A 21,616-nucleotide genomic window follows, 5' to 3' on the forward strand; every position below is an offset into this window, starting at 1 on the left:
CTAATGTACCAGTCTCTTAAATCATGTAGAAAACAAGAAGTGCAGTTAAAACCATTGTTAGAATAGTACTAGTTTTTATAATTATCCATGCATTTACCTTTGCTAAAATCTTTGTATCTTCAGATACCTTTGAGTTAGTATCCGGTGTCCTTTCATTTTCCCTTGGAGGACTCCGTTGAACTTTTCTCTCAGTATAGGTCTAGTGGCAAAAGATTTCCTTAGGTGTTGTTTATCTGGGAATGTCTTAATTTCTCCCTCACTTTTGAAGGACAGTGTTGCCAGATGCAGAATTTTTTGTTGCATTCAACATGCCAGATGCATTCTTTTCTCTTAGCGCTTTGAATATGTTGGCCCACTGCCTTCTGACTTCTGATTTCTGATTAGAAATCTATTGATAATCTCATTGATAATCACTTGTATGTGATGAGTCAATTTCCTCTTGCTGCTTTTAATATTCTCTCTTTATCTTTCTAAATTTTGATCCATAATGTGTCTTGATTTTAGTGATTTGAATATGTTGTCCCACTGCCTTCTGATTTCTGATTTCTTATTAGAAATCTATTGAGGGGCACCTGGGTGGCTCAGTCAGTTAAGCGTCTGACTTCAGCTTAGGTCATGATCTCACGGTTTGTGAGTTTGAGCCCCGCGTCAGGTTCTGTGCTGATGGCTCAGAGCCTGGAGCCTGCTTCGGATTCTGTGTCTCCCTCTCTTTCTATCCCTCCCTGACTAGTGGTCTGTCTCTGTCTCTCAAAAATAATAAATGTAAAAAAAATTTTTAAAAAGCAATCTATTGATAATCTTATTGATAATCACTTGTATGTGATGAGTCAATTTCCTCTTGCTGCTTTTAATATTCTCTCTTTATCTTTCTAAATTTTGATCATAATGTGTCTTGATGTGAGTGTCTGAGTTCATTTTGCTTGGAGTTTGTTGAGCTTCCTGGATGTTTATATTCATATCTTTCATCCAATATGGGAGGCTTTCAACCATTATTACTTAAAATGTTCTCTCTATCCCTTTCTTTCTCTCTTCTCCTTCTGAACATCCACAATGTATATGTTGGACTCTTAGGCTATGTTCTCTTTTCTTAAATCTTTTAACTTTCTCTTCTTCAGCCTGTATCATTTCCATTGTTTTCTTTTCAGGTTCACTGATAATTTCTTTCGCTTGCTCGAATCTGCCTTTGAATCCCTCAAGTGAAATTTTCATTTCATTTATTGTATTTTTCAGTTCTAAAATTTGTTTTTGGTTTCCATTTAGATTTTCTATCCTTTTATTGACATTTTTATTTTGCACACACTTTTTCCTTGACTTTATCCACATCTTGCTTTAGTTATCTGAGAATCTTTAAGGCAGTTATTTTAAAGTCATTGTCTAGTATATCTGCCATCAGGTCTTTCTCTGGGACAGTTTCTGTTGATTTATTATTTTCTTCTCAATAAGCCTTAGTGTCCAGTTTCTTGGAGTATCTTGTGATTTTTGTTGAAAACTGAAAAATTGAATCTAATGGTGTGTCAAATCTGGAGATGAGACTTTCCTCCTTTCTCCAGGATGTGAGATTTTTGTTATTAATTTTGTTTATTGTTTTTGATGGTTTTTAAAAAATTTTTTATCCTGCCTTTGTGGTGAGGATCAACCTGAAGTGTAAATTTCACTATTCTCAGGTCTTTAATGAGCCTTGTCCTGGTCATAAATGGATGCTTTCTAATGTTCCTGGTATATATAGTTGTTTTCCAATGTCCTAACATTTAAAAATTTTTTAATGTTTATTTATTTTTGAGAGAGAGAGAGACAGAGAGAGCATGAGGAGGGGAGGGGCAGAGAGGGAAGGGACAGAGGAACCAAAGACAGCTCTGTGCTGAGAACAGGGAACCGATGGGGGGTTCGAACTCATGAACCATGAGATCATGGCCTGAGCTGAAGTCAGATGCCTAACTGACTGAGCCACCCAGGCGCCCCTCCAATTTCCTAGCCTTTAATGTGTTCTCTCAAAAGGGAAAAATAAGAAAAACAAGGAAAAAAGGCTATCACCCTTTTAAATCCCCGGGAGTCCATGTCCATTCAACCACAGGAGGAGGTGCTTGCAACAATGAGGCACTGATGGAAAATTATTGTTACTGACTTATTTGTCTGCACCTCTTTGATCAGAAGGAGCAATCAGCAATCAGAACACAGATACTTGATATTTGGAGGAGAAGGTCATTTTTGCCCTTTCTGGCTCCTGAAACGTGTGTGCAAACTGCTTTATGAACACATGTATAGCTGCCTGCTTCGAGACTGAGGGTTGGTGGAATGGGTAGCCTGTTTTGTGATAAGAGATGAAATTATCTACAATTTATAGTTAAAGACTTCCCCTGGGTGTTAAAAGCCGTCAATTGACTGCAGAGTTCAATAATAGTTATCTTAGACAGATTTTGCCAGTGGACTTGTTGTCTAGGTCAGGAGACATATTCCTGGTGCTCCAACATCATCCCAGAATTTTCCTCACATACATATATACTTCTGTGGGAAAATGTGTTTTGGAAAGCTTGTAATACTGTCATGCATCCTTGACAGTCAGGGTTGGAAAGACCTTCAAATGAACAAGTACTTCTCCTCAGAAATCCAACTGAAGTGCCTTGGTGTATGCTCTATGTAAGGCTGTAGCATCTACCCTTTTGTGAGCTCCCATGTGAATGTGTCTTGAATGAGTAGTCTCAGTGAATCTGCAAAAGAAGTTTGTTTTCAATGCAGTGTCATACATGTGCTCCCAGAGAAAGTTAAATGTGGTTAAGATCTTGTTCACAAAGCTTATTGTGAGGGAGCTTATTGTGAGGGCTGTTGAGATAGTCCATGAGAATCCTGTTACAAGTGATTTGTATCCTTCAAAGATGAAGATGAAGAGAAATGGCGGCTGAGAGCTTGTTGAAATAGGAGTTGAGCAGAACATATGTGCCAGATGTGTGATTGTGAGATAGTATTTATTAGTACATACTTAGAAATAGCAATTTCAGTAACATTGGAGATGGGCACCCTAATAGATGGGGCTTGGCATTAAAGTTTATAGTAGTGCACTGCAAGGCACCATTCATTCTTTCCAGGTTTAAGAGTAGTCCAAATTAGGCATTTAAATGGAGAACCACTGGGAGTAATCACTCCTTCACTAAATAGGATTTAATCCTTAAAGGAACCTCTTTAATATGAAATAGGTTTATTAACAGTTTTAATGTGTTGAGCAGATCCAAAGTGTGCCCTTTTGTTACACTGGCTGTAAATGCCAAAATCTTCATTTTATTTTAAATTATGACTTGTTAGATGAGAACTTCCATGCCTACATTGAGGTCATTTAACAAATGGGTTTTCTAACTATGGGATATTTAATTTCATGTGTTAAGACAGGGCATGATATTTGTATTCTACCTAATATTTTGTAACTCTTAAGAGTTACAGACTCTTAAAAGTAATCCCAAGGAATTACCTTGATGAATGCAGATGGCTATTTTGGTGTATGTGTTATTGTTGCCCCAGTATTGATTACGAACATTGAGGTTTGTCATTGGTGTATCTCATGCAATGTTAAAAGTAATTCAGAAGCTCTGATGTAGAGGTGCAAAAGACAATGTGTACCCTTTTTCTGTTATAGTTTTTTTTTTTTAAGTAATGTTAGATTCCACATGTGTCAAAAGTGAGACCTCTGCTTTAATTTCTTTCCTCACTCTCCCACCCTGCCTTTCTCCTCTGTTACCTCTTTCTTTCGGTTGTTGTTAAATGTATTTGGGGGGGGGAGGGTGTCCATTCTAACTTGCTCATATTTGTAAGTTTCTTCTTCAGAATGTCCCAATTAGTATCATCAAGGCTAGGGGCCTCCTCAGTGATGATTTTGAGAGATGTGAGATTAAGATGAGTTTGAATTAACCCCTTGAATTAACTCCATGGGGGTGTCATCAGTGTTTTGCCCTATTACTGTTTTTTTTTTTAAGTTTATTTATTTATTTTGAGAGACAGCATAAGCAGGGAGGTACAGAGAGAGAAGAGAGAATCCCAAGCAGGCTCCCTATGGCCAGCACAGAGCTGGATGTGGGGCTTGATCTCATGAACTGTGAGATCATGACCTGAGCCAAAATCAAGAGTTTGATGCTCCACCAACTGAGCCACCCAGGCGTCCCCCCCTCCCCATTACTGTGTTAATCAAGTTTTGCTTTTAGCTACATAGATATAATCAGCAGCAGTAGCAAAGGCATTTTCTAGGGTTCTAGTACACCATCTACTTTTATGGGTGTGAATCTCATCATACCACATGGTGGCTACTCTTCTTCATACCATTCAGTAGGCTTGTAAATTGGAATCAGTCCTACACGGGGGACTGTTTCTAATAGGGGCAGTGCCTGACTTAGACACACAACCATTGGTCACAGGGTTCCACCTAGCCTAGTGTCAATCACAGTTCATGCTGGAATCCAGAAATACAATCCAATCTAACACAAAAAACAGGTTTATGTGACACACATGACCAGGGCCACTTAAAGGCTAAATTCATTCTTTTCTCTCTAAATGTCATTTATGGAAGTTTTTGAGTGGGATGGAGCTGAGGATTCCCCTACTTGGGTCTGGCTTGCTTGGCTTGAAAATCTTGTTAACACAAGGGAGGGCATATTGAGGCTTTCTTCTCAGTTTGCCCAGTTGAGAAGATTAAGAAGGTATAATTTGAAAGTTGTCAGCAGTCCAACCTGAAAAATGGTCAGAGTCTGTTATATATGAATTATAGGGGAAATTCCAGGATGTTAAGTAGGGCTGCACAGGACTACATTAAAAAAATTTTTTTTTGTAATGTTTTTATTTATTTTTTAGAGACAGAGAGAGATAGAGCACAAGTCGGGGAGGGGCAGAGAGAGAGAGGGAGACACAGAATCTGAAGCAAGCTCCAGGCTCTGAGCTAGCCACAGGACCAGTATTTTTAACTCAGCCTTGGCATTTTTTTTGGCAGAATAAAAACCTTTGCATGTTAACACCTTTAAGAAATACTGTTTTTTCTAAAAAAGAAAGGACTGGGGAGCTAAGATAATAAAAGATGTGCATTTAATTTTTTTGATGTTTATCTATTTTTGAGAGAGAGAGAAAGAGGGGGAGTGCAAGCAGGGGAAGGGCAGAGAGAGAGGGGGACACAGAATATGAAGCAGGCTCCAGGGTCTGAGCTGTCAGCACAGAACCTGATGCAGAGCTTGAACCCACAAACCATGAGATCATGACCTGAGCCTAAGTCGGATCCTTAACTGACTAGCCACCCAGGCACCCCATAAAAGATCTGTATTTAAGTAAAAAATATACTATTCACTATATGTTCAATCTTGATAAATTATTTGACACTCCATTCATCTTTGTTTTCTCACTTGTAAAATGAAGAATAGTTATACCTTTAAGTGAAAGTTTTAAATAGAAACTTCCAGTACCTTAAATTGAATAAAAATGATGGAATCATTGTAAATTTCTCAATAATTATTATCAGGTCCTATGATTGAAGAAATGAGAAGGCAAGCAAAAGAACGACAGCAACAAAAATACTTCAAAAAGCAAACATTCAAGTATATATAAACCTTTTAGAATAAAAATACTGTGGTATCATGCTAATATTAATCTGGGGTGTGTGAGATAATTATATCTTTCCCTATCATTTTTACATTTTTAAAGAAAAGAATGAAAAACCATACCAAGTTATCAGTTGGCCTCCCACTGAAGATTATGAAAAAGAAATAAAGAAAAGTTTTAACTTTTTTTATGACAGAAGCTTTGCATAGCAGGTAATTTCTTTTATTCTCTGAAAGAAAGACTTGACATTTTAATGAAACAAATGAATGGTTGAATGCATGGACACTTGGAGTGAATTTAAGAGAAGAAATAGATGCATGAATGTATGAGTGGATAGATGGGGAGATCAATGATGGATGGCAGTGATTGGATGAAGTAGATGAGTTTTGCACTCCCACTCATTCAGTCTGTGTACTGTGCCTCTTCCACTGAAAGCATGGAGGTATTTCTGTATAGCGTGGGGGATTCTTCCTTCTGGATCTTCTTGGCAACACTTCACCTATATAGCCTTTGTGTATATAATCTCCCCAATGGAGAAGTTGGGGTAGACAACTTAATTTTCCATTGTTGGTAGGCAAATCAGAGCCACCATTTTTTTTTTTTACTTACTTTTCTTCTCTTCTTCTTACATAAATTCAAGAATGGAAAAATCTTATAAGCACTGATTTTTTATACCTTGAGCCATTGTCTTTTAAGCTCATTTAAAAAACCAAATACCTTGATGATATACAATGAGAGGTTAGCCTGAGAGTTGTTATCATTGCCTGGGATCTATAGAAAGTTCTTCCTCTTTGACATTAGAGCAAACAAATGTATGCTTTTTTGATTAATTATAGTAGCCTAACCCTATCTCCCCTGTTTCCTTAAAATTGTATTCAATTGTCAAGGTGGTTCTAATATTCAGCATTTTCCATAAAGTCTTTTTCCTTACTTTTTATTACTTACTAGAAGACCCACTTCTCTCGTTTATAAGGGATCTGATCTAAAATATTCATTTGAAACTTTGTCTTTGTCATCTTGTGTTATTCATAATTTTTAAGTATGTCTTGCCTCTGCTCCCCAGCTTGATACTTCAAAGACTGGCTGTACATTCTTGTTAAAAATGGTGCAATACACTGAGAAAAGTGCTTTCCTATATTTTGTTAAATTTATTAATTTAATTTCAAATGAGATTAATGCTCTACTTTGAGGAATTTGTACTTTATATTTTGAATTTATCCTCAATATGTAGCAATCATTCATTATGTAAAATATTTTAAAAATATAATAGAGAATAATTTCAGCTAATCATCTGTTGTCACATGAAGTTGATTTGAATCCCCAGGTAGACATCTGCATATTGCTAATGAGTTCTCACCTAAGGGCCTTCCTTAAGTGAGCTGACATGGTGCAGTGTTGTACAGGTAACAGGTTTGCTGGGCCATTGATTCTCTCAGTCCTTCATTCAAGTAGGAGGCCCATGGGTTTCCAAATCACCTGTACCTGTAAACTCTGGTCAGGAGAATTCTCATCTACTTGTTCAAATGTTGTACAAAAAGGGTCATTTTCTTTGCTCATTTGTTGTGCGAAAAGGGTCATTTTCTTTGGAGGCACTGCTGCAAAAGCATTGAAGGAGAATAGGGCCATAGACAGCATCTTATTTAGGTATCAGTAAAATTTTAGCATTAACTACTTTGACTACTCCAGCAAGCATGAAATAGAAAGGTTAATGATAAGCTTCAAATAGGTATGTATGTATGTATGTATGTATGTATTTATTTATTTATTTATTGTTTTAAATTGTTTACCTCATAGGCTAGAAAGATAGAAACCTTGTATTCAGCTTAGAATTGGGATTCTAATATTATCATCACAAAGTTCCTTGTGTGAAGCAATCTTTCAAATGTAGACTGTACAAAATTTAAAGAACAAAAAAGGGCTATATTATCAACATTGACAGACTCTGCTACCAAGTTACTTCCACAGTTAGGCTGGGAAACAAGACAGTCACTCATAAACAGTCAGTATACAGATGAAAATTAAAGAGAGCATCACAGAATGTGTCAGGTAGATATGGAACTGTGAGGTCTGCTACAGTCAGAGATGACTTCCAAAGCAGAAGGCTCTTGAATTGGCTGGATGGTGGGTGCGAATGATTGGCTGGAGAAGGGGGAGGAGGAAAAGGGAAAACATTTTAGGAAGCAGAAACACTTGGAGCAGAGTGACCAGAGTAGAGTACTCATTGGACACTCGTAACATAGGTGGGCAGCTGCCAGATGTGGTCTTACATAACTGGAGTATTTTCTTTGAGTCAAAGATTCTCCTAAGTATTGTGAAATTAACATCTCCAGTGAATATTTGTCATCATTATTTTTTTTCTTTACAGAGAAGCACTTGATGGCTTTGTAAAGTTAATGGAACAACTGGAAATTCGATGCAGTGATTGCTAAGGAGAGGCAATATCATGGGTTCCTTAAACAAATGAGAACTTTGATCTGGTATTTGTTGAAGCATTTGACTTCTGTTCTTTCCTGGTTGCTGAGATGCTTGGGAAGCCATTTGTGTCAGTTCTTCCCACACCATTTGGAAGTGTGGACCATGGGCTACAAAGCCTTGTTTGTGTCTTATGTTCTAGTGTTCCATTCCTTGCTAACTGATCACATGGACTTCTGGGGCAGAGTGAGGAATTTTCTGATGTTCTTTGATTTCTTCATGAGACAATGGCGAATCCAGACTATGTTTGACAACACCATCAAGGAACATTTCTGGAAGGCTCTAGGCTGGTTTTGTCTCATCTTCTAAAGAAATCAGAGCTGTGATTTGTTAACTCTGACTTTGCCCTTGAATTTGCTAGGCCCCTGCTTCCCAACACTGTGTATGTTGGAGGCTTAGTGGCTAGACCTGTTACAAGTACCACAAGTAAATGAAACCTTAGCTCTTAATGTGGACCTCTTGCAAAACTCTTTAGTGCAGAGTTGGTGGTTCCCTTCCCAGTGGGAACTGAGAGTGAAATAGAGTGAGACAAGCAAAACACCTAAGATATACTAATTTAATTTAATTTAATTATTATTTTTATTTTTTCTATTCTATTATCTTTTATTTTACTGTGATCAAAATAGGTAATATGAGATCTACCCTCTGAACAAATTTCTAACAGCCCAACATTTAAGTATAATTATTATTATTTTAGGTTTATCCATTTACTTTGAGAAAAAGAGAGTGGGTGCAAACTTGCGAATGGGGGAGGGGTAGAAAGAGAGAGAAAGAGAGAATCCTAAGCAGGCTCTGTGCTATCAGTTCAGAGCTGGGCACGGAGCTCGATCCCACAAACCATGAGATCATGACATGAGCCAAAATGAAGAGTCAGACACTCAACTGACTGATCCACCCAGGAGCCCCATACAACACAGAATTATTGACTGTAGGTACCATATTTACCTCAGATCTCTAGATCTTATTCATCTCACTTACCTGTAACTCTTTTTCCTTTGAGTAGTAACTAGTCATTACCCCTTCCCCCAACCCCTGGAAATTAAAGACTACTTTTAATTCTATGAATTTGACTTTTAGATGTCTTATATAATTGAAATCATGCAATGTTTGTTTTCTGGCTTACATCACTTAGCATAAAGTGATAAAGGTTCATCCATGTTTTCACATACTGAAAAATTTCCTCCTTTTTAAAAATTAAATAGTATTCCATTTTGTGTGTGTGTGTGTGTGTGCGCACACCACAATTTCTTTATTCATCTTTTGATGGATATTTTGGTGGTTTTCTCATCTTAGCTATCACAAATAGTGCTACAATGAATGTGGGAGTGCAGATATCTCTTTGAGATCCTGATTTTGTTTTCACGACTATATACACAGAAATCAGTTGGATAAATCATAAATAAGGTAGTTTTATTTCTAAATTTTTGAGGAATGTCCACACTGTTTTCCATAATGGCTGCACCATTTTGCATTTCCAATAACAATGTATATTTGTTATATCCACAATTTCTCCATATCCTCAACACTTGTCTGTATGCTTTTTTGATAATAGTCATACCCACAAGTGTGAAGTGACACTTCATTGTGGTTTTGATTTGCATTTCCCTGATGACTAGGTTGAGGATTTTTTCATATATCTTTTGGTCATTTGTACTTTATCTTTGGATAAATGTGTATTCAAGTACTTAGCCAATTTTTTAATAGGTTTATTAGGATTTTTTTACACTTTTGCTATTGATTTGTGGACCATGCTGTATACTTTGGAGATTAACCTCTTTTCAGGATATGGTTTTTAATATTTTCCATTCTCTAGGGTGTTTTAGTCTGTTGATTATTCCTTTAGCTGTGTAAAGCTTTTTGGTTTGATTTATTTGTTTGTTTGTTTATTTATTTATTTATTTATGCATGCCTGTTCGTGGTCCTATATCATTGAAATCATTGCGGAGACCAATACCATAAAGTTTTCCCTCCTGTGTTTTCTTCTAAGAGCTTTGTAGTTCAGGTATTATGTTTAATTCTCTAATCCATTTTGAGTTTTTTGTATGCTGTAAGGTAAATGTCCAATTTTATTCTTGTTCATGTGGATAGCCATATGCTGGGATTCTCGTGATAGGGTATTTTCAAAACTATCTGCCAGCTCTCATGAGTTTGGTTAACATTTTCCTTGGGTGCAGTACCTTTTCATTTGGTTTCTGGATTTCTTACAAGGGAAATTTGAACATGAAATGTTGCTAAACTGGCATGTTTGTAGGGGGAAGGAGCATCCAGGGCTTCCTACTCTGCCATCTTGCTGATTCCAGGGTCCACTTTTAAGGAAACACTTCCTGCAATGGTCATGGAAGTACTGTTAGGTCCCACATGACCCTGAGATTGAGGGTCTTCTTAAATAATGATACCCAGGTCTCTTGTTATGCCTTACCATAGACCTAGCCTTGGTGGTAAAAATGCTTCAATAAATCTATCTATCTATCTATCTATCTATCTATCTATCTATCATCTATCATTTTTTTAACGTTTATTCATTTTTGAGAGAGAGAGAGAGGGAGAGAGAGGAGAGAAAGAGAGAGGGAGAGAGAGAGAGAGAGAGAGAGTGCACAAGCAGGGGAGGGGCAGAAAGAGGGAGACACAGAATCCGAGGCAGGCTCCAGGCTCCAAGCTATCAGCACAGCCCAATGCAGGGCTTGAATTCACAAACCATGAGATCATGACCTGAGCTGAAGTCAGACACTTAACAAACTGAGCCACCCAGGCACCCCATCAATAAATCAATATTTTAATTTTCATTTTTTATTATCACAGTAAATAATCATGGAGTGTGAGGCTACCACATGAATGAATTTTTGTGGAGATAAGTTACCCATGTGATATATTAAAAAAATAAGACATAGTATAACCGGGTTAGGACTGTTTCGACTCAAAGCAAGAACTGTGGGCATTATCTCCAATGTCTCCTTCTTATAGAGGCCTGGTTCCTGACTCAGCTTAGATTTTCTGATTTGATTGGTCTGGGAGTGGGTCTAGGTATTGTAAGTTTTAAATGTTACCCACATGGTCTGAATGCAGAGCCTGAACTCATAACCACTGCTCTAATAGTTATAAAAATGAAGTAGAGCTAAGTTTAGTGGTTGCCTGTTGCCTACAGGTAGGTACTGGGTTACTATTATATGGACATTATCTCATATATTATATATTGTGCCACCTTGGGAGAACTGTCATGATCTCCAGTTTTATAAATGAGAGGACAGATGTTCAGGTGATGTACATAATATTCCAACACCATTCATCTCAGAGCAGCAAAAGCCCATATCTGGCCTGGACTTTCTAGGCACTAAAGTCTCTATTCTTTCCCTACTGATCTTGCACCGAGTGAACAGAAAAAGTTGGGGGAATAGTTCATGGGCAAAATGGACTTTGGTTCATGGTGACATTTAAAAAAAAATTATATTTATGTTTACTTTGGTTTAAATGCTGGATTGCTCTATGTGAGAAGGATCCATATCTATTTTCTTACTGCTGAATATTCACTACTTAATACTGTACCTACAGCAAAGTAGACCCTTAACAGTAAGTGATAAATGTTGAATAAATTGGCAAAAACTCTTCAACATTATATTAAGATGGAGTTATAGAGAATTTAACCCTTGGGTCAGTAAGAAATGTCTATTGGAAACCCTGAAAAATAAATTAAGGGCTGTATATTTTACACTCTGTGAATCTGAAGAAACAGAACTGGGAAGGAAGACACACCAAGTTGAGAGAACAGGGGGCCCCATGTGTGGAGATATAAGGAAGATGGCTATGAGGCTGGGTTCCTTTGGTGACACTGGCCAGACCACAGAGTGGACGATTCAATTGCATAAATAAGACTAGGCCAAAACACAGATCTTACCTGACATGATGGTAGGTCAAGTCTTGGAAGTGAGACAGGAGTTATTAAAGAAGAGAATAATGGAAGTGAAGGTGTATAAACTTTGAGATAACAGATTTTGGCTTTGTACAGTTTTTCTTCTCTTATTTCCCAAGTTTTCTGTTGTGGCCAAACAGACATAGTATAAATTTTACCACTTTAGCCATTTTGAAGGGTACAGTTCAGGGGCATTAAGAACTTTCATATTGTTGTGCAACCATTACCTGCCTCCATCTCTAGAACATTTTTCTCTTCCCAAACTGAAACTTCATACGCACTCAGCAGTGACTCCTCGTTTCCTCTCTGCATCCAGACCTTGGCAACTACTATTCTCCTTTTTTCTGTATGAATTTGACAATTCTAGGTGTCTTATGCAGGTGGAACCATACAATAGATGCTCTTCTGTGATGGCTTGTTTCACCTTGCATAATGTCTTCAAGATTCATGTATGTTGTAGCATGTGTCCAAATTTCTTTATTTTTTAAGGCTGAGTAATATTTCATTGTATGTATATGCCACATTTGTTTATCTATTCATCTGTTGATAGACACTTGGGTTACTTCCAATGTTAGCTATTGTGAATAATGTTGCTACGAAAAGTAGCGTACAAATATTTGTTTGAGTCCCTGCTTTTAATTCTTTTGGGAATATACTGAGAAATGGAGTTTCTGAGGCATATAATTGTAATATTTAATTTTTTGAGGAACTGCCATATAGTCTTTCACAGTGGCTGCACAAATTTACATTTCTACCAACAACGCACAAGGATTCCAATTTATCCATACTTTCACAAACACTTGTCATTTTCTGTTTGTGTGTGTGTGTGTGTGTGTGTGTGTGTGTGTGCGTGTGTGTGTTTTAGTTTTGTTATTCGCCATCCTAATGGGTGGGAATTGGTGTCGCATTATGGTTAGATTAAAATTTCCCTGATTAGTGAATCTTACCATTTCATAAACTTATTAGACATTTATATATCTTCTTTGAAAAAATATCTGTTCAAGTCTTTGCCAATTTTTGGATTTTGATAGGGGGGTTGGAGAGAGTTATAGTTCTTAATTTAATCTGGATATCAATCCTTTATCAGATATATGACTTGCAAATATTTCTCCCACTTCCTTGGTTGCCCTTTTACTATGTTGATAGTGTCCTTTGATTCCTAAAGTTTTTATTTTTTATGAAATACAATTTCACTATTTTTTATTTTGTTGACTGTGCTATTGGTGTCTTATCGAAGAAATCACTACCAAATATAATGACATGAAGATTTCTCCCTATATTTTTTGCTAAGAGTTTTATACTATTAACTCATACCTTTAGATCTCTAGTCTATTTTATGTTGATTTAGAGTATGGTATAATAAAACTGGTTCAAACTCAATCTTTAGTATGTGGATATCCAGTGTTCCAACACCATTTATTGAAAACACTGTCTTTTATTTTATGAATGGTCTTGGCACATTTGTCATAAGTTATTTATCAATCTGTCTATCATCTATCTATCTATCTATCTATCTATCTATCTATCTATCTATCATCTACAGAGAGTGTGAGTGAGGGAGGGGGAGAGGTAGAAGGAGAGAGAAAATCTTAAGCAGGCTCCATGCCCAGTGTGGAGTCCATCATGGGGCTCAATTTCACGACTGTGAGATCATGACCTGAATGGAAATCAAGAGTGAGATGCTTAACCAACTGAGTTATCCAGGCGCCCCTGTCATAAGTTATTTGACCAAATATACATCTTGTTTTTTATTCATGTATGTGTATATCTCTCTTTATGCCAATACCACATTATTTTGATTATTGTTGCTTTGTATTACATTTTGATATCTGGAAATGTGTGACCTTCAACTCTTCTTTTTGTCAATGATGTTTTGTGTACTCAGGTTCTTTTGAAGTTTCATATGAATTTTAGAGTAGGTTATTTATTTCTGCAACAAAATGTTATTCACTATTGATAGAGATTGCATGGTATCTGAGATCATTTTGGATAGTAATGACATCATTAAAGTATTAAGTCTTAGAGCCCAGTAAGCCTGGGCTTTATTCCATTTATTTGTGTCCTTTTATCTTATTTTATTTTGCCTTATTTAATTTTATTATTTTAATGTTTATTGTTGAGATGCTTTCCCTGGTGTTCTGAAAGATTTCAGCCTGACATATTCTGATCTGTTCCTGATTTACAACAGCTCACCCACGCATCCTTTTTTTTTGTCACCCACGGTGGGATGAATAGCATAATGGAGGCCATCCAACATGGTATGCCCATGGTGGGGATTCCCATCCTTGGAGATCAGCCTGAAAACTTGGTCTGAGTAGAAGCTAAAAGTTTGGTGTCTCTATCCAGATTATGCAGATAAAGGCAAAGACATTTGCTCTGAAGATGAAGAAAGTCATGGAAGACAAGTGGTATGGAGCTCTCTGAACTTGTCGTCATTTAGGCTGAATGAAGATATGAAATACGAAGGGCCCTGTGTGGCACATTTTTGCAACAAAAGTGAAACTTCCAGGACACAGAATGATATTAGTATGATACTAACAGCTAACCTATTTCCTCTGAGAGCAAGACTAGGCATTTAGGTTATATGCCAAGAACAATTTTCTACCAAAAGGGTTGTGAAGATTCTGAGGGGATTTTGGGGCTGCTTATAGTAGAATTGCACTGAGGCAGAGGTTGCCTTTCTGTCCTCTAATATGCCAAATTGTTTCCTGCCTCAGGCGCTTTGTCAGTGCTGCTTCCTAGAACATCCTTCCTTCTCCTCTCAGGACTGGCTCCTTCATGGCAGTCAGGCTCATGTCCAATGTCCTTTCCTCAGATAGGTGATCTTTGTCTGACAGTCCTAAATGCACTTCTCTCTCACCCCCTTCAATCATAATTCATTTTTCCTTCTTAACACTTCTCAGGATCAGTAACTACCCCATTTCTTTCGTTTTAATTTGTTGTGCGTCACTCACACTAGAAAGTAGAGAGGAAGCTCCCCTGGATGGCCCAGTGTGTCTCTTGCTTTCCCCTGCATCCCCAGGGACTAACACAGGGCCTGCCACACAGTAAGTTGGGATGAATTTCTGTTGAGTCAGTAAAAGGGCCCATGATGTCTTAGGTAAATTCCCATCCAGCACAATGATCTGATAACCAGGATTAACTGAATAACTTATTAGGATTTCAGGGACATCTACCCTGAGTCGTGGGTATGTTACATCCCATATATTCATATATATTTTTTCCTTTAGCGACCTTAAGCCTCCTGGGTAGAGACTTTTCCTTGCAGCTTGGTCACTGTTTTATAGTTTAGCACCTTTAGCACTAGGCAAGGAACTTTGCGTGGAGGGACCAGTTTAAACCTTTCCGTGGAACCAGTTAGACTATGGCAAGACCAGGCCAACAACTTTTCCTTGAAACTGAGTCTTCTGTGTGTGGAGGGAAGAGTGTGTGTGATACAAGGTCTCTAAGACTTCTGGGACCACATGAGTAACGCCCACCTCTGGGTCTGCCAACAGGTACAAGTCAGCAGCGGTGGCCGCCAGCATCATCAGGCGCTCCCACCCCCTGACCCCTGCCCAGAGGCTGGTGGGCTGGACCGACCACATCCTCCAGACAGGGGGTGCGGCCCACCTCAAGCCCCATGCCCTGCAGCAGCCGTGGCATGAGCAGTACCTGCTGGACGTCTTCTTGTTCCTGCTGGTGGTCACCCTGGGCACCCTGTGGCTCTGCGGGAAGCTGCTGGGCATGGTGGCCAGGTGGTTGTGTGGGGCCAGGAAGCTGAAGAAGGCCTGATGGGGGTGCAGCCTTGATGGGTGTTTGGGGAGCCACTGGTTCTAGAAGGCTTTCCCCAGCACAGGGCAGCCCTGGTGTCTCCCCATATTGACACCTGAGGGTGGCACACAAATATTTCCTCACCATTTACTGCATCTGTTTAGAAATTCTTATGATGTAATCTTGGGATTCTTTTTTCAAGTTGTGGTAAAAAATATATTCTATAAAATTTGCCATTCTAACCATTAAGTGTACAGTCAGTGGCATTAAGCACATTGACATCATTGTGCAAACATCACTGTCACTCATTTCAGAACTGCTGTCATCAACCCAAATTAAAACTTCATGCTGATCAAACAGTGATTCCTCATATCCCTGCCCCCACATCTCACGCCACAATCTCAGTCCCTGTTCTACTTTTTGTGTCTGTGAATTTTATCTTGGCTTCTTGACTTGTCCCTCATCAATAGACTCCTCACTCAGACCCAGACCTTCAGCACACAGCCCTGCCTTCCTCTGCACTTCCTGTCCCTAGACACAGGGCCCTGCTTACTTCATCCTTGCTGTCTGGACACTTCTCATGCTTTCTGACCTTTCTCCATCCTCACTTTTTATGATATGACAAAGGATATTGGCCAGTTTCCATTTTGGGTCTTCCTCTTGTGTCTCCTTCTCACCTCACCTCAAGCTCAGGAAGCCTGGCCTCTGTCCTGCAGTTAGGCAGGGGTGGCCCTCCCAGGACTCCACCCGTGGTCTCTGTGCTGACTCCTCCCCTGCAAAGAGCACTCTCTTTGCTGGTCAGGCCTGGAGCCTGTTTTTGGGCCACAGCTGATGCTGTGGTTTTCACTTCTTAAAATTCCCTTCTTATGTTTCCCACTCTTAAAAATGTAGTCATGGTGACCTCATGTCAGATCCCAGACCTCTGCACAAGGCTCTGGGGCCTCAGGTCCAGTGAGTATGGCAGCTCCCTGGACTTTGTTGATTTAGGAACATCTTTCTGCCATCCTAATGTGGCAGAAATAGAAAGTAACCCTCAGTGTATAGGAATTACATTCAATTCCTAGCAACATACACGGGGAAAGTGTGCCTTAAACACCGGGGTTTGTTTTGTTTTGTTTTGTTTGCTGTTTGTTTCTTTGATAAGGGTTGGTGTGGTGGCTCCATCCTATTGTCTGTAGCTCTCACTCCCCTCCTTCTTTTTGACTCTTAGATCCTTTACTAGACACCAGGCTCCCTCTCTGGTAGGTTCTTTTATAATATATTTTACTTTCAAATGACTATATGCTCATATTTGGTTTTGCATTATCATAACTTGTATCTAGGATATCCAAACAAATCTTTTAACCAGTACTAACATGGACAAAAATTTGAGCAGGCACTTCACAAAAGAAGATATGCAAATGGCCAGTAATCACATGAACAGTTACTTGACATATTAATCATTAGAGAAATGCAAAATAAAACCATAGCACATCTACCTGACTTGTTAGAATTAAAAGGACTGATCATATCAATAGTAAGTAAGAAGACAGAGCCACTGGAACCCATTCCATTGCTGAGGGGAATGTGAAATGGTGCAGCCACATAGGAAAATCGCTCTGCAATTTTCAGTTAAGCCACACACTTGCCAAATGAACCAGTATTTCACTTTTGGTATTTACTCAAGTTCATGAACACATATGTCCACTTGAAAATCTGTACACAATGTTCATAGCAGCTTTATTTATAATAGCCCCAGACTAAGAAAAATCTACATGCCCATCAACAGGTGAATGGAATGACATTTGTATTATATCCAAATAATGCAGTTTGTTTATACAAATTACACTTTAAAATTGACTTGAAAACTCTGTGTGTGAGATGTGTTTTTAGGTGTCTTTTATTATGCACCTTAAAATGTACTATTCATGAATTATTATTGCATGTGAGTATTATTGGAAAGGAAGACACATCTTAATAATTTCTAAAATGGTAGAGCTAGTACAGCTTTTTTTTTTTTAATTTTTTTTTTTTTTAACATTTATTTATTTTTGAGACAGAGAGAGACAGAGCATGAACGGGGGAGGGGCAGAGAGAGAGGGAGACACAGAATCGGAAGCAGGCTCCAGGCTCTGAGCCATCGGCCCAGAGCCCGACGCGGGGCTTGAATTCACCGACCGCAAGATCGTGACCTGAGCCAAAGTCGGACGTTCAACCGACTGTGCCACCCAGGCGCCCCGAGCTAGTACAGCTTTGATGAAGGAGGAGATATGTATGTATGAGAATTTGAGTTACTTCCTGGAGAATCAGACGACTTATGGTAAACAGACTAAGGGATCGGGTTTACATACTGAGACGTAATCCAAATTTATTTTGTGAGTGGGACCAGGAGTCTCTCCATAATTATAAAATAACACATGGAAAGTGACAAACACAGGCAAAACATTTAATGTTTTGATCTTTAATGGGCATGGAGCATGACACACAATAAGGATCTACATATAAAATGCATGTATCTGGAGGTATGTTTTAAGATGTTGAAATGAAGTTCAATCTGTCATTTATGTTTCCTTTCATTATCTTCCACTTATGTGTTTCTACCATTACCACCAACCACAATCACATATTGATTCTTTGTTTGCCTAGCTACACTAAATGCTCTGTAGATGTGATTTTCCCCCATGTCAATCTTCTGTTGTTTGGTTTATGACATCCTGATTGCAGGCTTAGTGACATGTTTATTTGTCAACCAATTAACCATGAAAAGGAAGTAAATGGAATATTTGTCTTAAACTTTAACATAGTCAAGGAACTATTTCTGAAAAGCAGATTTCATATTTTGAATGCCCTTAATATGAATGCATTTTATCTCGTTCAACAATTTGATTCAGACAACATTGACTGATTTTATGTCTGTACAAGGCACCATGGGGAGCAATTTGGAAGATGCAAAGATGAACCAGAGTATCCTGGTCCTCTCAAGTGGCTTCCCACAGTCTTACTGATGAATTAATTGAAAGGTAGATCTGTCTGTCATTGTCACGGCATCTTGTCTCAGTGGTGAGTTTAGCTTAGTAATTTTACTTAGTGTAATGAAATAACACAGTGTAATACCATGAGCTCAGCTGCAGTAAGGAAGAATGTTTCTGGATAAAAAGCTAATGGTGTGTGGGGAAGACAGTCAGAACTATCCTGGGGTGGACGTTGGTTGCACATCAAATACCCTGCCAGTGTCAACAGCTTTTTAGTGCTTGGTGGGTGTCATGTACCATATACAGGGACCTTCTGAAAACAGAATGTAACCCTAAAAGAGAGACAAAGGACTTATTTTGCAAGTGGCTTTTTCTTGTTCCTCACATCACACTCCTCTGGAAATTCCCTCAACATAGGCAAGTCTTTATTAAAATCCACAGAGAATATCACCTTGATCTCCAGGGCAAGGCTGAGAAGTGGACAAGACAAATATAATGTCTTCTCTAGAGATTGTAGAAATCAATGACCACACTTGCCTGAGAATACAGGTTAATGTACAGTGCAGAACAGAACATGGAATACATGTCCTAGTTTCTTTGTAGTACTTATTGGTGGAAGCAAGACAAGGGATGGAAATGATGAGGTAGGTTGGGATGTCTTGAAGGAGAGCATGAGTTAGGTACTGTTTTCTAAACAGGGCACTAGACTGCTTCTTAACTGGCAAACTCATTACTAAGGAACAAGTGTGAGAAGAGAAGAGAAGAGAAGAGAAGAGAAGAGAAGAGAAGAGAAGAGAAGAGAAGAGAGAAGAGAAGAGAAGAGAAGAGGAAAAAAGAAGACACCAAGGATGGAAAGAGTAGGCAATGGTATCCTATCAATGTGAGGATGTGGAGAAGGAGAGAGGGCTTTGAATCACTTACAATTACACCTATGGCTCCCCCTGTGTGCTGAGGTTTTAAGTCTTACTGGATAGATGAGACATCCTAGCAGTAAGCTATTCAGAGACAACAGAAGAGCAGGAAGGGGTTATCTTATACAACATATGAGGCACATTTTGATGCTGTGCTCTAAACCAAACAATTGCCAGCTACACTTCCTGCTGGCTTCCCTCAGAATACAAACAACTTGAGCTTTCACAGCCACTGGATTTCCTAGGCAACAGAAGTGTAAACTTGAGAAAAGGCAGAGCCAGGGTAGGGATTGACAGTGAGCTTAGCCACTCAGGCTGTGAATCTGCTTCAGTGATTGCCAAGCTGTGCAATCAGCCTGAAGAGGGCGGCCAGCAAGTCTGAGGAGGGGAGGGAACTGGGAGGGAGGTGGATGGAGGAGCTGAGCCCTCCCAGGGGAGCCGGAGAGAGCGTCCCTAGTTTCAGATCCCAGCAACCGGTGGCAGCAGGTTAGCATTTAAGGTAAATGAGTGTTTTTGATCTATTATGTTTATTTGATCACTTTGTTTAGATTTAGCTAAACAGAGAAAGAAAGACAGGGAGAAGAAAGAGGAAAGGTATTACTTTCTAAAGAGAAAACCAACAGTTGGTGAGAATTCTTGGTTGTCAGTCTAGGGAGGAAATAGCTTGGTTCTGGGAGAGGCTTTTGTCATCTTTATGAAGAGGTGCTCAGATAAAAATAAAAAAAATTATTTGATAAAGGGAAAGGAAATAAACATCACTGAGCATCACTTTGTACTAGGTACCTATGGGTGAAGTGTTTGGGTGAATTGCTTCAACTAGCTTGTATGGCCATTAAAAAAATTGACCTTCAAGAATATTAAATATCTCCAAGTTATATGCAATTAAAAGATTGAGCTTTGATTCAGACCATGGTTTTTCTGACATTCACAGATGTGCTATTTCTGCCATACCTTGCCAAACTGACCACATAGACTCAGATAAGAAACAGAACTCTTATTAAAGTGGGCTGGCATAACTTGCTAAAACTTGTAGAGTCGATTTGATTTATCACAAAATTGAGAAGGGCCTTAGTAAATAGCAATATCTTGACTTCAGTCTGGGGTATAGGTAAACCATACTAAGTAGATGAAATTGTTTCCTGGTTTTAGAGCTCTTTTTTTTTTTTCCCTCAAAATCTTATAACTACAGAAATGTCTTTATTTTGTAATTGTGCATTTTGAATATTGAGATTTAAATCATGGCCATTCATTTATATTCAAATAGCAGTAATCTAATAACCATAGCAATGATCAATTCCAAATAGCAATCTAGTAGCATACTCCTAAGTGCTGATGATATGAAGACAGAAGACACAAAGTTTACAACCTTTGTCCTTAAGGGCCTTATAGTCTAGTAGGACAAGCAGTTCTGAAAGCAGACTTACATCAGGCTTCAACATGGACGCTATTTGGGTTTTTCACAGATTATACAAAGAAAGATGCAAGCTGTATTGCTCTGGTGAGGGTGGTTATGTGAGGCTTCACCATAGTGATTATATAAGGAAGAACAGGACTTCTCTAGGCTAACAAGCGAGGGAGGGTGTTCCTTAAGGTGGGACTGCATGTACAAAGGCACAGAGACAGAATACCATAGTGTGTTTGGGGAATGTGAGTGAGTATAAATGCAGAATAGATTTTAAAGCAGTGGAGAATTACTGGAAACAAGGCTGGAGAGTCAGTCAGGGCCAATGTATACTTCAGGTGGTAAGATGTTTGCTCTTTACCTGCACACATTGGGGGGCCACCAAAGGATTTTTGATTAGAGTGTAAAGTTCACATTTCCATTTTGTTAAGATCGCTTTGACAGTCATTTGAAGGATGGTTGGAGGGGGAAGACTAGAGAAAAGGAACCAGCTAAGAGGCAATTGCAGTAGTGGAAATGGGAAATGAACAGGTCCTAGATTAAGGTGGTATCCTTGGCCATGGAGGTGAGGGAGGGAACAGAGATGCAAGGAGTGTCAAGATGGTGAAATTCTATAGGACTTGGCTGCTGATTCAAAGTAGAGGGTGAGAAGGAGTCTAGG

General features: G+C 38.8%; 1 protein-coding gene and 1 pseudogene across 4 annotated transcripts in view; both read left to right on the forward strand.

Annotated features, from left to right (window-relative positions):
* The window catches only part of LOC122230701, a 31,900-nt pseudogene extending 16,188 nt beyond the window's left edge, over window positions 1-15,712 (forward strand).
* Window positions 15,713-19,972: 4,260 nt separating this feature from the next.
* The window catches only part of CAPSL (calcyphosine like), a 38,319-nt gene continuing 36,675 nt past the window's right edge, over window positions 19,973-21,616 (forward strand). For all 4 annotated transcript variants that reach the window (XM_042996577.1, XM_007097413.3, XM_042996597.1 and 1 more), the window contains exon 1: window positions 19,973-20,052. The gene's annotated coding sequence lies outside the window, so the exon portion shown is untranslated. The remainder of the gene's footprint in view (window positions 20,053-21,616) is intronic.

This window comes from Panthera tigris, chromosome A1, assembly GCF_018350195.1.
Source record: "Panthera tigris isolate Pti1 chromosome A1, P.tigris_Pti1_mat1.1, whole genome shotgun sequence".
Taxonomy (NCBI): Eukaryota; Metazoa; Chordata; class Mammalia; order Carnivora; family Felidae; genus Panthera; species Panthera tigris.